The sequence below is a fragment of the Gossypium hirsutum genome, chromosome D03 (assembly GCF_007990345.1).
Source record: "Gossypium hirsutum isolate 1008001.06 chromosome D03, Gossypium_hirsutum_v2.1, whole genome shotgun sequence".
NCBI lineage: Eukaryota > Viridiplantae > Streptophyta > Magnoliopsida > Malvales > Malvaceae > Gossypium > Gossypium hirsutum.
The window spans coordinates 47,438,514-47,458,782 of record NC_053439.1 but is presented as its reverse complement, the minus strand read 5'-3'; the positions used below and the strand labels follow the sequence as shown (position 1 = coordinate 47,458,782).

General features: G+C 33.5%; 1 pseudogene; it reads right to left on the bottom strand.

Annotated features, from left to right (window-relative positions):
• Window positions 1-8,947: 8,947 nt before the first annotated feature.
• On the bottom strand, window positions 8,948-20,011 carry LOC107950178 (ribosome biogenesis protein BMS1 homolog; annotated as a pseudogene).
• Window positions 20,012-20,269: the final 258 nt, after the last annotated feature.

Here is a 20,269-nt window from a genome sequence, read left to right as displayed (position 1 = left end):
GACCTCACCCTCATATTCCAAGAAACAACATCGATTTTTCTTCATCCGCATGTTTGAGGTAATCTCACCAATAGATGCCATTGCTAGCTCATTTTCTTGATCTTGGTCGCGATCCATCATCTGCCCATCTTCATAAGGCTCGTCAGCTTGTTGAAAGCTTTTGAACAATCGTCTCGAATCCCCAGGCCACCAAGCAAGGTCACGAACTCTTCCATCGCCATTCTTGTGTTTCTCAGAATATGTTTGGGAAGTCGTATTGTTTTCCACTTTATCAAGGAATTCGTATTCCATGACAAGCTTTCTAATTTAGTAATCGAACTTGAATCCATATCTCTTTCCTAAGATGCAAATGCAATGTAATGCAATCATAATCAAAACACAACAAGAAGGGTTAGTACAAAACATAAGCAAGCACAGAAAACAAAAAGTACCTAATCGGGTAGATACTAGGGGTTTGGAGTGGCTTTACCTAGGTTAAGTTCCTAAGTCTACTATATGAGGGTTGGTTCTAAAGTAAGGGTACCCGAACCAGCAGATTCCTCGATCCTCACCCATTATAGGCTCATACGGACTGAGTTCAGTTCAGGGGAATACATTTCCCTATGGCCATGCGGAGATGAAAATCTCACGAAGACATAGGTACGGATGTATCCCGAAAGCGATTCACTATCCCATGCGGAGGTGAAAACCTCACGAAGGCGTAGCTTCTCACTCCCACTTAAAAAGGGTGTGACCAACGGTCATGCAATGCAATGTGCAAAAATAAATCTGAACTTAAACACAGCAATTATGAATCACAATGACGAAGATCATAATAAATAAAAATACAATGAAAGGATCGTATATTTAAACTAAGTTTTTGATTTTTGACAAAAAGACAAAAAGTAATCAACTCATGGCTTGACTCTCGTGTTTCGTCCCCAGTGGAGTCGCCAAGCTGTTGACACCATTTTTCGGATAAAAACGGGGTCGACTTGGGTTTTGAAAAAAATGAAACAGGAGTCGCCACCAATCTTTTTTTATAAGGTGTGATTGGATCACCTCGAAAAGCGGTTGTTTTTAATAAACGGTTTGATTTTATTAAAACAACAAGTTTGGTCCGCGAAATTCAGAAAACGGGTTCGGGAGTCGGTTACGCACGAGGAAGGATTAGCACCCTCGATATGCCCAAAATTGGTACCTTAGTTGATTACTTAATGTCTTAATGTCGAAAATTGAAAAACTTAGAAGAATTTAAAAAATACGATCCTTGTATTAAAACGTTGAAAATTTTTAGGAAAATGGGCATATTTCACATTATTCGAGAAAGAGGATCATATCCAGTAAGTTAGAATACAATGTCTCAAATTCCCAATACGTGAATGAATGCCAGAATTTTACTTATTTAAAAGATATTTTATTATCTCGGGTTTAGGAAAGGGATCGTGCCCAGTAAGTTAGGACACGATCTTTTCTTAATTCCCGAGATCGTTTCAAAACTTGAGTTTGAAAAGATTAGTGTATTTAGATTTATTGTGGAAATCGAAACCCAGTAAGTTAGGGTACGATCCTCTCGAATCTAAACACAAAATATCATTTTTTTAAAACAAATTTTATTATCGAGTGAAATAAAAACATGAAGTCGTAGTAAAAATGTGAAAGCAAATTACATTGTTATACATGACAAAATCATAATGAATACAAAAGTGTAAAAATGATACGAGTAATAGCAACAATATAAAATAAATAAAAGTCAAGCCTACGATCATATAAAATAACAATGTATATAAACAAATAAATTAAACATTCGTTCAAAATAATAATGAAAATGAAATAAATAAATAGTGAATACAATTAAAATGTAAGGGGATATATATATATGTATAGACGAAAAAAATAAAATATGTGTGTATTCATAAATTACAAAATATATATAAAGTATATTTTAAAATATAAAGAAGGAAAAATATGCATATATATAAAAATATGTACGTATATATATAGGTGTATAAAATTATGGAATATGAAATTAATGAAATGCATATATAAAGTAGGCGCATGAAAATATGTATGTACAAATTAAAGTTTAAAAATAATGAAAATATACCTACGTATACAAATAAATACGTTAATTTATATATATATGTTTAAAATATATTGAAAATATGTATGTATGTGTCTATGCAAATTAAGATATACAAAAATATATAAATACATACATATAAATATATATACTTATAAAAATAAAAATATGTATATGTATATAGATATATATAAAAAAAGAAATATGAGTATACGTATATATATATTAAACAAATTATATGTAAAATATGTACATGTATATGTACAAGCACTTATATGATAATAATAAGACATATATATATTTAAAAATACATAAGTAAATATGAATAGAGATATAAGAGTAACAACAATAATACCAATACTAATAATAGTAAAAATGATAATAATAATAATAATAATAATAATAATAATAATAATAATAATAATAATAATAATAATAGCAAAAGTACTAAAAAGAGGACTAAATCGAAGTAAAATAAAAAGTACTGGGCATATTCGAAATAAAAAAGGACTGAATAGACTAAATTGTAACACGCACGGAAAGAAGAGGGACCAAAATGGAAAATAGACCAAAATCTCAAAACGCGACGCTTCAGGGGACTAAAATGAAACAGAAATAAAAATTTGTGGTCAAATTAAAAACAAAGAAATAGCGAAATAGGACCAAATTGAAACACGCCACAGGTCAGAGGGACTGCGCGCGTAAATAGCCCAAAAATTAAAAACACGCGGATCCTTCGGGTCGGAGCGGGTCGGGTCGCGGGTCGACGCGCGGACCCCCTTTTTTGCCGAAACGGCGCCGTTTCAGGGGGGTATAAATACCCCCCTTTTGCGAAAAAACATCATTTTGTACTGCTGAGGGAAAAAAAAGGAGAGAGAGGGAGGGGAGACCTCTGGGGGTAGTCCAGAGTCCGGCGAGCTTCAGTCGCCGTCCGTCGTGCCGTCCGTCGTGCCGGCGTTGCTCCGGCCACCGTACACGGTGGCCGAAAGTCCAAAAGGCAGGTAAATTTCCCCTTTTTTCGTCGAATCGCCTCCCCTCGGTGAGTTTCCCTCTCCCTTTTTTATTATTATTATTTATTATATGTATATAAATAGATGAACAAAAAAGAAAAAGTAAAATAATAATGGTAAAATATGAAAACGAAAAGGGGTGGTAATCACCTTAAAGCTTAGTTTGTATTGTATTTCTCTTTCTGCTAATCTCTGTTTTGTTACAAAGAGTACCCCCCTTTTACATTTCGGTTTGAATGGCTTATATAGTCATTTACAACTTTTTCTTTTTTTAAATCCATTATGCTGTCATTTCTCTTCTTTTTCTTTGCTGTTGTTGCTGCTTTCTTTGCTTGTTTGCAGGTGAGCAGTTGGGGGTTGTGGCGCCGGTCAGAGGGCAGGTGGACGAAGGGACAGTGGCGTCTGATTTGGAAATTTTATTTTTCTGATTTGTGTTTTCTAGGCTAGGGTTAGATTTGGGCTAGGGACTTTGGGCTTGTTTTGTGTTTAATTGGGCCTCGGGCAAAATGGCCTGTAACAGTCACCATGGTGTCTTCTTAATGATTAATATGATCACTGTCAAGAAATGACTGTGATAAATTGCTCATTCGAGAACAAGGAACTCGTGGCCACGTTCCATATTTATCAATCTACACAATGCCAATGAGAGAATATTGTTAACTCTTTAATCGAGCTATGAATTCCATTGTTGCTAATAAAGCTATACTATACACAAGTCATATATACCCAACATACTGACTATGGGCTCGATCATCTTTAGAGCATAAGCCTCTACTTATATCAAAGTACATGAGTTACACACGCATGGTCAATGACTAACTCATTATTTAGGTAAATTATACCATGAACGTCACAAGTGAATTAATTCACAAACAAATTCAGAATTAATTCAACTTGGGTCCAGTCCAATGTATCATTCTTCCATTGAGTACATCTATGTCTCTACTCGTGGAATCAACTACTCTGATAACCAAGACTAGCCATCTCCCCAATTAGAATTGTAGACGACATAATAATCCTTCTAAATATTTGAATCAAATGCTCAATTTGATTCTTTTACGATTACGGACTTGTTTAGATTATCTATTAAAGTAAGTTGTTTTTCTCGCAATGTAAATGTTCTTTCTGTGCCACTTATCATCAGTTTGAACTTAGAGAATCCACGAGCTAATATTTGCTTGTCACAATTTTTCTATGTATGCAAAACATGAAAGAAACACAAAAAATATAATAATGAAACGTGATATTAATTTTATTTATTTATTCATCGTTAAAATACATAAAAAAAATATTTACATTTTAGTACAATATGGGCACATTTCCTAATAGAAACCTGTTGAGTTATCAATGGGGCTACCACCTATGAGAGAAGTGGATTGTATAGGCTTTGGGAGAAAAGTGGTGATGCAAACTGGACAGTGGGATAGAGTAAATGTTACAAACGAGGTACATTTCAAACACATATTTAGTGTTTTGCATTATGAACTACCATTGGCTTGGCAAAGACACAGGGGCCCTTTCAAAGTTTTGAAGCAAGTAAGCTGTGGGGTTTACAAACCAGAGTTAGCGACAAGACTCAAGGTGAACTTAGTGTTCAATGTAGGCAAGCCTAAGCCTTTTGTATGGATCAGAAGGATCTCAATCGAGGCAAGTCACAATGGGGGCAAGTAAGAGTAATGGCCTCTTACGATCGAGATGTACAAGAGATAAATATAGTGCGAGTTAGACGACGATGGAGACATAAGTCGAGGCAAATGTTTCGAGAGGTGAAACTACTCGACAAAAAGACTAGTTGGGAATTAGTTGAGACATCGAGACTTTTTCGAGACGAATCAAATCATGTCATTCTAAGGACGTAACGAAGGCATCATAAGAATGGTTGGGGGAGAATGTCACGGGTCGTGGATTAAAGCCCATAATCATTGTGCACAGAATGACCCATAGAGGTTAATAGATTAAATAGGGCTCATATGACCTACTTGAATTGGCCTAGCTTGTGGCACCCATAGAGGAGCTTATCTACTTGAAGCCTTGGTGGCGCAATGAAACACTCCGGTAAAACTATATTCTTCAGGGTAAATAGCACAAATCCTAAAGGGATAAGATTGTATAGAGTTTAAATCCCTTAGGACTCTCAATTGTAGATAGGCTACAATCTCAATTGTTGATGTAAGTCAATCTGTACCGTTGGTTTTAGAGGAGCTCAACTATAAAAAGAGGTCTTCCCCCTCATTTTTATTTATTCAGTTGTAAACATTCAAAGTAATAGAATACTTTTGAGAGCATTTACTCAAACACTTGATGTGCGCTATTTTTTGTGGCTTTTTGTTTGTTCTTAGCTTATTTTGTTTTACGAGTTTGCTTTCGTTTTATTTCGGTGACTTAAAGAATTTTTGCGAGAAATTTCATTTTTAAAAGTAAGGCTAACTTAGGCGAATTTGAACCCAAGAAATCATCTAAGGCCGCACGGTTTGTCAAACTAAAGATCTTGCCCCGTGACACTTGCATGTGTTCAAGTGATCCAATTAGCAAGAGATATGTGGTTTCCTTAGATTATGAAAGAAGGGATTGCAGAATTATCATCAGCAAAATTGATGAAGAAATTGAAGATAGATCTCTCATTAGCACTTATATAAGAGATGCAAAATACTTAGCAACTAATTTCTTATCTCACATGTGTTATATGTGTATTATGCGTTTCATTATGGATGAGAGTACTGGCAATGTACTTTTTTTTATTCCACAAGCAACTTTAAAAAAATGATATATATTTTTAAATATATATTTTTAATAATTTACTATACCTCTATAGCACACTTGTCAACCCCTTGAATGTACTTGTGGAGTTTAAAAACTCCACTAATAGTGTACCAACTATTTTCCTTTAATTTTATTTTAATTTAATTAACTATATATTTTATTTAATTAATGTAAGTAATTATTGCTTAAAGATACAAAATTAATTATTGTATTTACTTACTAATTTATTTTATTTCATGTAATATAAAATATTTTATAATAAGATATTGTTTATCTATAAATTTTATTAGTTTAAATTATGATGAAAGTGTTCTTCAAGATGAATATAACGTGCAATTCAATGTTTATCGGAATTTAACTATTCAATTTTTTTTAGATTTGATATAATAAAAATAATAGTATAAATTGCAATATAGTATAATTCAAGATCTTCAATATTTTTTTTTTTGGACTTTTTAATTCAAATTTTTAGTTTTAGTATAATAACATTTTTTTAGTAAGAAACAATTTAAAATAATAAGATATTGCTTATTTATAAATTTGAATAATTTAAATTATAATGAAAATATAATTCAATATTTGGCGGATTTTATCTATTCAAAAATTATATTTACTTATAATAAAATAATAAATAATAATTTAAAATAATTTTCTTATTTAGGTACATAAATTTTTTTGTGAAAATAGTATATAAACTTCGCTGAAATACTATCAACCAATTAGATTTTGCCGCTTCGTTTAGCACATGGAGTTTATAATTTGTTAAATAAAATTTCTAAAAATAATTTCATTTAATTAAATAAATTAAAAAGCTAAAACTAGAAACCAATTAAGCTCTTCTTCTTCCTGCTCTTTCTACTATTCAATTTCTTCTTCTTTTCCTTTTTTTTTTTATGACACTCACATTTTTTGGATAAAAAATATTTTTAGACAAAAGCATTTCTAAATAAGCTGCTTTTTTTTTTAAAAAAAAAGTGTTTTTCTCAAGCCAAAAATTAACCCAAAAACACTTTTTTGAGAAGCTGAAAATTTTAACTTCTTCCCTCCAAAAACACTTTTGAGAAGTATTACGAAATTAGGCATTATTCTTCTCGATAAGTTTGATATTAATTTAAGTTTAAAATATAAAGCCAATCTAATTCAAACTCCTAAGGAAGAGTAAGATCCAAATCTTTTTTAAATAAATTTTAATTAGATCTGGGTTAATTTTACAAATTTAATTATATTTTAAGTTTCGATTTTTAATAATGAGTTATATTTATTTGGGTTTAAGTCTTAGAGTTATATGGGTTTTGGCACAACATATTTGAATTTGGATTTGTGTATAAATATTTTCAGGCATGTAAATTTAACAGGGCAATATGTTTTAAGTGATCTCTTTAAACTGTCTAAAATTGAAATCAATTTAATCGAATCATTTTAATTGAATTGGATCAATTATAATAATTAAGTCAGATTTTAATAAACTTTTGTTCACCCATAAATGCATTCACTTGATTTAGGGTTTAAAATTTTAATAAAATATTTTTTAATTCAAAACTTAATAATCACAATAATTTAAATGTAAATATGGTATTATGATAAATAAAAAATGGTATTTTATTAGTTCAAAAATTATGTATGGACATTAGATTATAAGTAGACTAGCTACAAATAAAAAATATATATTATATACAAAATTCATATACTATATAATAAGTAGTTTTAGTTATGTTATGTGATATAAAATATTTTTATTATAATAAAACATTTATATAGAATATATATGCTTTTTATGAAGTTAGTTTTTATTATATTATCATTAAGTACAGTAAAATTAGTTATTATATTTAAAATAAAATTATTTATAACTTATAAACTATCAAAAATTATTTGAATTATTCACAGTCTGCATGACTCAAGTTGATCCGAATATGAGAGAATCTAAGCCTAAAAAAATTCAAATTCAAAAAGGTTTGAGCTAAAAAAAGTCCAAATTTAAGAAAATTCGAGCCTGAACTAATTCAAACCCAAAATAATTTGAATCTGAAGATAATCAAATTTGATCCTTCTTAAACCAAATCTTTTGCCACCTCTAATTTTTCTTAAGGGAATACATACAAGAGCTAAATCAAGAATTGTGTAATAGGTAGCCAAGATAAAAATGTCTTTAAAAAAAATTGAGGGGATAAAGCTAAAAAATTTGTATTCAAAAGGTTTAAATTGAATTTTTTTTTAAACTTTTAGGAAGGCTAAAAATGTCAATTTTCCATCTAACAAAGAAGATAAAAGGATAATTTGAATTACTAATATTTGGTAAGGACTAAAGTTGCAATTGTTCCGTCTAACCAAAGGCCACTCGAATAATATAGTTTATTTTTAAAGTTACAACTAACTATATCAACTGTTTCAATCTGAACCAATCTTTATAAGCAATAAACTAAATAGTTTAACTTCAACTGTCTCAACTAACACACAGACACACACACATAATTTTCACATAATGGGAGCAAACCTTATTTTGATTGAATGATATAATGTATTTTAATATATATTTTAGGGATTTTTTTTACATTTTTTATATCATGAATATATATTAGGGTTAGCTATAAAAATAGTCATTTGTGTTTGGTTAAATTTACGTTTTAATCACCAAACTTCATTTTATTACAAAAACAGTTTTTAATGAAACTACCTAAAATGAAAACAAATTTTAATGGTATTGCCTCAAATGAAAATAGTTTTTAACGACAATACCTAGAATTTTTATTTTAATTTTTCAGTTCTTAAAATTATATAAAATTATAACTTTTGACAGTTAGATAACCAACTGTACAATTTACCTATAATTTTATGATTAGTAATACAAATTTATTACCAAAAATTAATACAAGGAAACAATACCTTATTTTAATCGCTTTACTCATAACTAACTAATCCTCTCTTCGCAAAAGTATTATTAAGTTGAATTTTTGTTTAACTTTAAATCATTTCACACATCAACTAGACCATTCGTTAGATTATTATACACATCAAGTCGATTCAGTTAAAACAATAATAAAGGCCCATGTAATTCAGACTACACCCCCATTTTTTTTTCCACAGAAAAGAACGAGAAAACAAAAAAAGAAGCAGCTTTAAAATGTTAATTAATCAATAAGAAATTATAACTGTAAATTTCAAAGAGCTTAAGACAATTCACTATTGGAATTTTAGAACAAAATTTGGGGTGCATATTCCATAGGCACTACTAGCTTACAAAAATTTATCACTTGTGCTGCTGCTTAAACAAGTTGAAATATTTAACAGCAAAGGAGGGGACGCCAAAAACCTTCATGGACCGATTGATGATTCATCCAACCACAACACACCTTAAACAAACCAATATCGAGTCCCCAGTTGCGGTCAGAATAGTTATTTTCTTTTAAGATACAATCGAGTTCGTGAGTTGATAATATTGACCTCCTTTGCCAAAAGTTTCATTGAACATACATGCATGCACACGAGCATAATGACCATCACGCTTCCACATGTCTGCGAATCTTTTTCTTTAGTTTGTCCTGCTCCCGGTATCTCTCTTGTCTTTCTTCTCTTCTACGCTTTCTTAACACCTGTTCATCCTTTGCTCTCTGTGCCTCTACTTCTTTCCGTTTTTGCTCCTCCTTGAGCTTTCGCTTCTTCATCTGCAAATTTAAAGTGATTTTTTCATTAAAAAGCTTCGACTGGCAAAACTATCAAATTAGAAGGATATGCAAAATGCTTTAGCTCGTCAAGGGATGGAAATATAAATATGGCGGCAGCAGTATCTAGAATCACACACAGACCTTATCATTTCTAATCAACTGAAGGTGTTGAACAAGAGCATGAACTTTCCGTTCATGAGGCTCCATGACAACAGCTCTTCTATCTTCAAGAAGTGGCCGTTTCTGGTGTGGTATATTCTTGGGCTTCGATTCAAACGGAAGATCTGCTTGTAACGCCTTGGGGATCACAAGGGGATTGAAATTCCTTGGCTTTCTCTCAATTAGCTGTAAACACACGTACATATACATGCACAATAAGAACAGTAAACGTAACAGAAATAGGGAAATAGTAGGAACTCATATTAAAACAGAGATAACATTCATAAATCCAAATAAAAACGACCTTGTAGAGGGAATCCTTGTTAACAGGAATAGGAAGATTGTGTTCTCTCCTCAATTCTGCAACAGTTTTCATTCCTTGCCAGGTCTTCTGACGAGGTTGCAATTAAGTAGTTAATGGATTGTAAAACTGAGGAACTTCAACTTGAGTCCATGCGCGCAAAAAGACAATGTCACTCATCAAAATTCGATCCTCAAAGGTGCACCTTGCAATTCCTTCCCTAGCTTGCCCTCCCTTCTTTTTGGGTTGATTACCAATCTCTTCCTTTGCAGCCTGAGAAATATAAAATGCCATTAGCTTTTAACTGCTATTTCTTTATGCAGGACATGGATTTATTTGGGTTCTGTTAAGATAGCAGATAATGCTTTAATTACAGTCTTACCAAAGCAAGATCCTAAGAAGGATTCTTAGGCATGGACATTTTACCACTCATCTTTAGAGCTATCAGAGAAGACTGGTTCTCAAAAGTAAATGCCATTGGCCGAATCTAAGATGATATAATACGAATAGTCATACAAATTTCAAGATTCTCGTATATATGAACAAAGCATACCTTTTTCACCTGCCCACGGATTCCACTCACAGTTCGAATTGCTGCACCCTCAACCGAGCTACTTCAAGATCTGAAGTAAACATATCCTTGATGAGGGCTGTTTTCTTGAATATTTTACAGGGGTATCCAACTAGCTTGATTTTTTTCACTATCCGTGCTGCATGGTTGAACTCAAGTACGTATGCTGTTGCTATGATGCGAAATGCCGCCTGTTATGCCGAATAAAAACTGCTTAATTAGTAGCTATAAGAAACAGAAAGGAAGAATGGAGAGAGAAAAAAAAACAAAGCAACAAGGGTTTGGAGTCATTCAGGCAACTCCAAGGGTTCAAATTGAAACTCACTCCAGATATACACTGTAAATGGTAGATCTAATAACCCCCTGAAAATAACAAATTGGATAGTGTTGAACTTTCATTTTTTTACCATCCATTTCCAACCCTAGATTAATAATTCACACAACTTTAATATCAGAAAGGTTGTTTCTTAGAAAGACTAAACATGTACAATTCATTGACTATCAAACTACAGAAGTAAGACAGTACTAGAGGATTGCATTAGATTAACTAATATCAGGAATGCAATAGCCAAGAATTTTATATACAACTTCACCTGTGACTTAGGAACAGAAAGCAGCATGGTCAAGGTTGAGTTGATGGTCTAGTGAAGCAATCAGTTTTGATCTTATAGATGACATTTCGAGGGATATCAGGCTCCAATCCAAACCAAGATATGGCTAGGATGATAACTAATAGGATTAAAAACTAGTTCAAGGCTTCAAAAGGGCTTTTCTTGGGCTTCATGCGTAACTACAAAAAGGTTTTACCACTTAAACCTCTCATTGTATTAGAGGCCACATCTAATTTAGTTAAAGAAAAATATTTAGTTATCTGTATAACAATGATCCACCAGAACCAATAAATAAATGGATGGTGATGTAGGCTTTAATTTCCGATGGTTTCAGCTCACCAATTTACCGGCACATCAATAATATCTAAAAATTCACCAAACCCAGTTACATATTATATCATTTTGCTTAAGTTAGAAAAGTAAAAAGATTAAATTGCCTATGTTTTTAGGAGAGGGACTAAATTGCCAGACAGTATTGTAAAGAGACTTCCTGGATTCTTGACCATATTATCACTCACCACCATCCTCACTAATTCCATATTTTATAAGGATCATAACATGAAAAGTACATAAAATAGAGCAAAGTGACCTGATTGTTAGATAAATTCTGAACAGCAAGCACTCCAGTCTTGGGTGGAGCAAGAGGGCCCCAGAACATAGCAAGGCAATGCATATGTTCTGGAGTTTACTTGAGCATGCGATGTCTTCCATTTTGGTCCTCAATGGCATAAACAGGGGTGGTCTGGTAACGCCTCCATCCAATTGAAACAATTATTGGATCTCTAGTCTTCAGCACTTTCTTGTGCCATCTGTGTCGTTTTAGCCTCGTCTGGAAGAAAAAGGAAACCTCTTAGGTCATGTATGCTCTATCACAAGATAGAATACAAACACCATAGGAATCACAATAGAGACACCATGCACCAGAATGTAGCATAGATTACCAAATTGTTATACTAAATATACCCTGTCTAAATCTCATCAAATGTTATTTCACAACCTTCCTATAGTTCAGATCTATATTTACTTGTTCAACAATGTTTTAGCTCTGAACTCTGCGACCAAAACGATTACCAATTGTTAAGATCCAATTTAAAATCACTTGACAATAGGGTTGGTGACAGAACCAGAACATGGGGCCACTGTAAACTCAAGACAGAACCAATAAGGGATAATACCACGTAAATGTTAGAACTCCAATTCACATATAAACCCAGTATCATTGAAAGAATTGAATATATTACATGGAAAATAAATAATTTTTACAAACAAGTAGAGGTCTAATACAGTGCTAAACATTCAAATTAAAACTAATTAACAATAAGTGGAAAAGTTGTACTCCAAAATTCTAAACTTAACTGATGTGAGATAAAACCAATGTTCTAGCTCTTATGAATTTCATTGTTTTATCATACATGTGTACACGAACAGAAGCCAGGTTGGTTAATTACATATGCAACTCTCTAGTTTTTTGTATTTTTCACATAGAAAACAAATAGATTCCTGAACTCGTTTAAACAAGTAATAACATTTGAATCGAGAAGTAGCTTTTAACTGATTCAGTGTTCCACATTTCTTCTGAATTCATATAATTTATGGTTCAGATATTTACTACAGAGATAAGAGCCATTCTTCAACAAGAAGCACCAATCCCTCGACAAGGAAAACAATCATGAAACGGCACTAGAAACTATAATTTCTCCAAAAATCCATTGTAGCAAGTCAAACTCACAAAGTAAAGATATTTAAAATTCATGAAGACAGAGGTTCAACTAAACTAGTGGAAGAAGCCACAAATTAACATGAGAGATGATATATAAGATTTTTCCTACATGACGCTAGAACTATAGATTAAGTAAAAATATCTTCCAATCCTTAAAGCGAAAAAGGGGGCAACCATGGGTAGATAAAAACTAGAAAACAGCGTAACATATAGACAGGAGAAAGACTATTATTCAACAGTACAATAACATGAGAGACAGAGGTTCAACTAAACTAGTGGAAGAAGCCACAAATTAACATGAGAGATGATATACAATATTTTTCCTACATGACGCTAGAAGTAAAAATATCTTCCAATCCTTAAAGCGAAAAAGGGGGCAACCATGGGTAGATAAAAACTAGAAAACAGTGCAACATATAGACAGGAGAAAGACTATTATTCAACAGTACAATAGCACAACATTAATAATCTTAAGCATGTTCTAACCTGCATGTATCCGATATTTTCCTCACCGAGACCAATTCCTCCAACCAAAATGGGATGACAGGGATCAAAATACTCTATCATCTCAAAAGGAACATCCTGAACTTCTAACCTTAGATACATTCCTGTTCGGAATCCCTCAATTTCCAACCGGGTAGTCTCATCAAGATCCTCGAGTTCTGCTATATTAATTTGTTTCTGGAGTTCAATCTCTTCTTTCAACTGGAAGAACCGAGAAAGATTTAGAGCTTAAAACTAAAAATTAGATTATAGATCTATCAATAGAAATGCATAGTTACCTTGTCATAATACCCACTGTCATTCGCTTGACTGCGATGAAACTTTCCCCCATTTTGTTTATCAGTTTCCTCTTCTGGTGATTCGGATCCATCATAAGTAATAAAAGTTAAGGTTGCAAAAGCAAGACAGTTTCCCATATATACATCTTACTTGGACAGAAATCAGAACCGGACTTTCATTGAGAGAATAAAAATCATGCAGTCAGGAAAAGGCACAAGTGCAAGCAACAATCTTGAGCATGGATGAGAAAATACAGACAGCAACAGCAGGAGTGCGTACCACATTCAAACCCCCACCCCTGCCATTAATAGAATTTACCAATATAAACAGGAAGAGATGGATCCAAGCAGGCAGAAAATAAGAATATAAATGGCTACATTCAAAGTAGTTTAACTAATAAAAGGATATTGAGCATCAAATTTTGCACGGAGAGCCAGCTTTTTTAACCTCCGCTCCTCAATTGCATCATCATCTTCCTTTTGGATTCCACCATTACTAGAATCATCTTTCTGATGACTCTCATACTTCTCACCAGTTTCTAAATCTTCAAAGTCACCATCCATATCATCTTCTTCAGTTTTAGCTTCTGACATTTGATTTCTGAGGGCACCTTTAGACCAATCACCAGTGACAAAACGATCACGAACACTCTCATATACTTCTTCTTCTTTCCAGTTCTTAAGTTCTGAAAATTTAGTGGATTTCGAACAGTCCTCAGTGTTGATGTTCCCACCATCTAATCCTTCAATCGAATTCTACAGTAATACAAAATAATATTAGAGTTGAGAAAATATAAACAAATAAAATTATCAACAAGATGGCACACTGAAGCATCCATACATGCAAACTTCTGAAATTATAAATCAGTCATGCCTAGATGGAGAACACACCTTTGCCCTTTGCCCTTTGGGCTTAAAAAATTCATCTTCATCGCTCTCTTCATTCTCACTGTCATCCTTCACTTCATTAGCGGAAGTGTTCAATGTTGATGTAGATTTCCCATATACAAGCTGCATCAGGTTTATATTCTGTTTTTTAGATGCCCTTTCCACCAATGATGCTCTCCACTTTGATATGTTTCCCATGCCATCTTCTAGAAGGACAATGCTAAAATTGCAATTAAAAGCAAAACAAGAACTTGGAGGAAGATATCTAACATGATAATTAACCACTTCAGAAATTAAACTGCTAGAGACACTATCTAGAGACGTCCAATGCTGGGCCCTATCACTCTGACATTTGAAAAGCTAAGTGTGAGCCAGGAAAACAATTTTTTGTTAAATTTATATTTTTTTAATCAAAATTAAACAATTCAGTTATTTACAACTAAAACAATTTCAGGCCCAGCAAGGCTTCAGTAGATTAAGGGTGAGTTTGGATGGGCGGTGCGTTTACCTGCGATTAGTGTAAAAACAGCGGTGGCGGTGAGATTAGATACTGTAGCGATACTGTAGCGTGAGACAAAAAGTAAGCTAAACGCACCGCACCGTACCCAATCGCCCATCCAAACTCACCCTAAGACTATGAGCCTAGCACTGAGTGTATATGCCTACCCTTGGACAGCTATGCTATTATGTAGCCAAAATTCATTATATTGCTTTATAAAGCATAATTTCTACAAGCATAGCCTACAGCATAATGTCTATCAGTGGAGAAGTATTACATGTGTACAATAGAATATAATATTTGATATATGAACAGTACCCTCAGACTTCAGATCCTCTTCATCACCCTCGGAAAACTCTGAACCTGAACATGACTCATTATCTTCATTGCTTCTGTCATCTTCACCTTCATTATTGTCATCATCATCATCATCATCTTCATCACCTTCATTCTCTTCATCTGTACTCTGCAAGGAAGTTAGTGTAAGAAAAAGGTTTTTCCCAACAATACAACCTCAACAACACATTGGAGAGAAGGAAAGGATATGATTTCAGGACTCTTCCGCCTACCTGCTGTGGAACAAAACTAGGGTTCTTCAAAAACAAGCAAAAAGAATAATCACTAAATACCTTGAGATTACTATGATCAACACCGTCTCCAAAGATTGCTTTTCTCCTTTTCCTACCATTGTGAAACTCAACTTGTTCCTTAACTCGACCCAGCCGCTCTGACGCATCTGCATTTCCTTCTTCAAAATTCCTACCTTCATTTTTCAGCATTGCACCTTCTGAAACACCTTCATCTTGATCTGAAGACTCTGAACCATCCAGATCAAACTCACTTTCATCTTCTTCTCCATTAGACTGGTATTGCTTCAAAGGCTCTATATCACGAATTAGCTTTGGTGCCTCATCAGAACCCCTGTTGTGATCTTCAGCTTCCAATGAGCTATTAGGATTCTGACTAAAAAGGGAAATTTTACTCTTTTCCAACTTCTCATCAATTGGGTTCTTTATAGTCTGAAGTGATTTCACCAGGGCCTCACCAACATCTCGTTTATTTCCTATGACGACAAAAAGGAATGACCGAGATATTATCTAAAGATACCTTCAACAATAGGGTGAAAATTATGAGAAAATGAAACGAGATTAAAAACCTTTATTTGTTGTTCCCCCCATTTCATCAACTTTAGAATACTGAACAAAGTGGTCATTAATGTTTATGTAGACTGCATCTTTGTCATACAAGAGATCCCCAAATCCAGACATGGGGGCATAAAAAAGTTTTTCTTTGCGACGGAGTCCCTTCTTTTTTGCAGCTGATGGTAAAGGGCAAGGATCAGATAGGCCTGTAACACCAGCCAAGCTGAAGTCTCCAACACCGGCAATATGGACCTGATCACAAATTGTATATGAAACTTAGGTGCAATAAAACTTAAGTCATTTCCCAGATTGGATAACAATAAAAAAAATTAATTAAAGAAAAAAAAAAGATCTGTAATCCATATTGAAAGTGCAACCCTATCAAGCAAAGATGATATTTATAACTTTGTTCCGTGTAGAAAGTCAAAATCAATTTTATTGATAAAAATGTAAGTCGTGAACACTGGTTCTAAATGGAACAAATAAATGAAAACAAGCATGTAACACCAGCCATACAGAATGCTTGCAAGAACCAAATCCATCCTAAGAGCTTTCACCCTGGTGTGCTCAGAACTTTAGCACTATTTCAAGATTACAAATATCAGATGCCGGTGTTTGGATAATTATTCACCTGAATTAGATTTCACCCTAAAATACAAATCAAATTCATAAATCAACATACCAGTTGTGGTGGATATAATAAAGAAAATACTGAATTTCACCCCAATCAGTTGACATGACATGTAACTCACAGAATAGAACAAAGAAATGAGGAACAGAACAACAAATTAGCAAACACTAATTAACATGAGCACATTAGAAGCTCAAGGTCATATCATTGACTAAAGAAATGGGCTTAGAACAAATTATCCAAAAGAAAATATATGGATTGATAGGCTAGTATCAAGGTAAAGACATCCCTAGTGAACCAATCTTGGGAGTAAACATGAGTCACTCTTTTAAACACTAAGATCATCAACTACAGTGAGGATGCTTCCATCCATGGGAAACTTGATACTGATACGATATGAGCCTACCACAACCAAGTTCGTGAGGAGCCAAGGTTATTCTAGCAATATCACAAGCTAAGAAACCATATGATTCTTGTAAAAAAGAAGGTAATGGCTGAAGCATGTGCAACCTCAAGTTCTAGGGCATAATGGCAATGGATGAGGCCATCTTTTACGGCAACTATATAGCCTTACTGAAAAATATATAGCAGAATCTTCACTGGTAAAAGCTTTTAAATCTTTAAAAATACCCAACAATTTAACATGCAACATAGCAATGATTGTCAGAAAAGATTCAAAGGGCATACCTTAGTTCCCTTTTTCAAATTACAACCTCGCAAATAACCGTAAAGCGTAACATTCCTATCACATTTACTGTTCATTTGCACTCTCGCGGGAGGAGTAACATCTTCAAAACGGTCAACCAAGATATACGGATGAGAAGTCCTCCACAATAAAGGAGGGAACTTCATAACAGATATAAATCTTGCAAGATTGTGAACTTCTCGCTTGGGATACCTGTTAGATAAGAGGGAGAAGCAACAATAAATCTCACAATTTAACTTATTAAAGTACACTGCCATGGTATTTCACCGTTTAGCGTAGTCAAAATAGAATCTTAGGTAGGATGCTTACTTCCCGTGAATGAGACCAGATAAATAAAACAATTTAGCTCCATCATATATTTCTGTCCAGAAACGGTGTCTGAGACGCTGTTTTGTTTTCTTTAGTTTCTTTACATCCTCAAAATTATCAAGGTGAGTAAGAACTCCCATCACCTTTGGAAAACCATGAACTTGCAATATGTTAAGGAATTCAAATGTTTCCTACAAAATACCAAAAAGCATCTAAAACATTAAAAACTCTCACTAAGTGGAACTTGACATTCAAAGAGAAGATTTATAAAAATAATAATTTTCAAAGAAGCAGATTGCCATCTTCTAAAAGTTAAAGCTATGGAAAGCATAACAAAAATATTCAGTATCTCACCATTTCAAAGCCGTAACTCCCATCAATGAGAAGCAATGCTAGATCAGCAAACTTTGCAGCATCAATCATACCATTGATATCATTTGGACACTCAACAAACTGCAAGCGCCGTTGCTTGCCTAACAAGTTCAATGAATCCCACATCAGACAAGGGAGCCTCAACTCCACTGCTTTTCTAAACAATATAAATACATATAAACAACTACTAAAATTTAGGGAGACATCAACCTGATACTATGGTTATTGGTCCTCGAACCTCAGGTAAATTATGCTTTGTGTAATGCTTTACGAGAGACTTGATTAAAAGAGACTTTCCAACCTGCAACAAGTAAAACGTTCAACAATAGTTAACCAATATAATCATGGGAAAAGACTTCTAGATGTTACCACATAGAGTTAATTGTACACACCCAGACAGCCAGATAGACAAATTACTAAGTTGGCAAAAATCTGAAACTTGGCATCAAATGGCATTTGGAACAAACAATTTCCAAGATTTTCTAGGCTGCAGTTCTATCTTCAAGATTTCTCTACTCGATAACGTCAAATATAAATAATTCCGAAGTCAGCACTTTAAAATCTACATTATTCTGTTATTTCTTGCAATATTGATAGAAAATTCTTCCCTCCCCCTCTTTTCTCTATTCAAAAGTTTCTTCACCCTTTCTTTATAACACATATTAGAAGGCAAACATATGCTATCCTTAACATCAAAGCTCCTCACAGAACTATGAGATAGTGAAATCTCAAAGGAGGAAATTAGGACATCCTCAAATTAAAGTTTCAATCCAATATTAGGCTAAACAGCACCGTTTCTCCTTCAGCAACAGCTCTCAATAAAGTATATATATTTCATTGGTCCAGGATGTTAGAAAAGGACTTTATATTTCGTTATAATTTTCTTTTACACTCAATGTAAAAGGCATATCTGATTCAAATGGAACCACCTCTTTTTTAACCTAGTTCTTATAGTGACAAACCAATTTAGACATCCTAAAAGGACAATTAAATTAAAAAAACTCCTCTGTTCCAAACAAGATAATATCAATTACTTTGGTTCCAAAATATAACAAAAAATAGAGAATAATCGTGGAAATAAGAAATTTACCTGAGGGGGCCCCTGCACCACGACCACAAACGGAGGCAGCTCGCCATAAGAACGATCGATAACAGGAAGATGAAGCCTGCGTTGTTCTTTCTCAACGGCACGCGATTGCAATCGCTTCGCTTTTGCATTGGAACGAAAAGCAAATGCCTAATATATAAAACGAAAGACTAATTAAAAAAGCCGAAATTAGCTAAAGCCGAAAAGCAAATTCATAGCAAGTAAAAAGGAGGAGGAAAACAATGGAACCTTAGGGTTTTGCTGCTTCTGGTCGGAGTTTTGATCCTTGTTTCTGGCTTTGGTTTTTTGCAGAGGCACCCGAGTGGCGAGAGCGGTGAGCCTTGTGAGACTGCCCATCAGCGCCACTATCCATTGCCATGGCAGCTTCTTGGCGAATAGAAAGGGGACTGGCAGTAATATGTTTGTTACTACTAATATTATTATTTAAAAAAAAGAAGAAGAAGAAGACAACGAGCAACTCCTAAGAGGGTTTAGCTAGGGTTCACGAACTTGTTTAGCTACGAGAAGTGGTGCACCCTTTCCATCGCACCTTAGAAATTACCATAGAACCGAGATTTGAAAGACTGAGAGAGGCGTCCGTTAATTAGTCAGCGTCAGCGCGAAAACGAGAGAGCCCTTACTCCTACCGACAATGGACGGACAGAGATGAGGAGCAGAGGCCGACCGCCGACCGACAGCGATGCAAAATACTTAGTGCATCAAAACGTGCTTTTGAGAAATAAAAGGTTGATTTTAGACATATTATTATAAGTAATAAATATATATTTAAATAATATTTAAATTAGTTTATTATTATATTTTAATAATAATATAAAAAAATTATTATAATTTGTTGTTAATATTTTAATATATAAAATATAAATTGTAAATATTTTTAAGCAATAAATATTAATTATTTATAAAATTTAATTAATAATTTTAACACAATTGTAATTAAATACCAATAAAAAAAAATTACTATGTTATTGGAATGGTG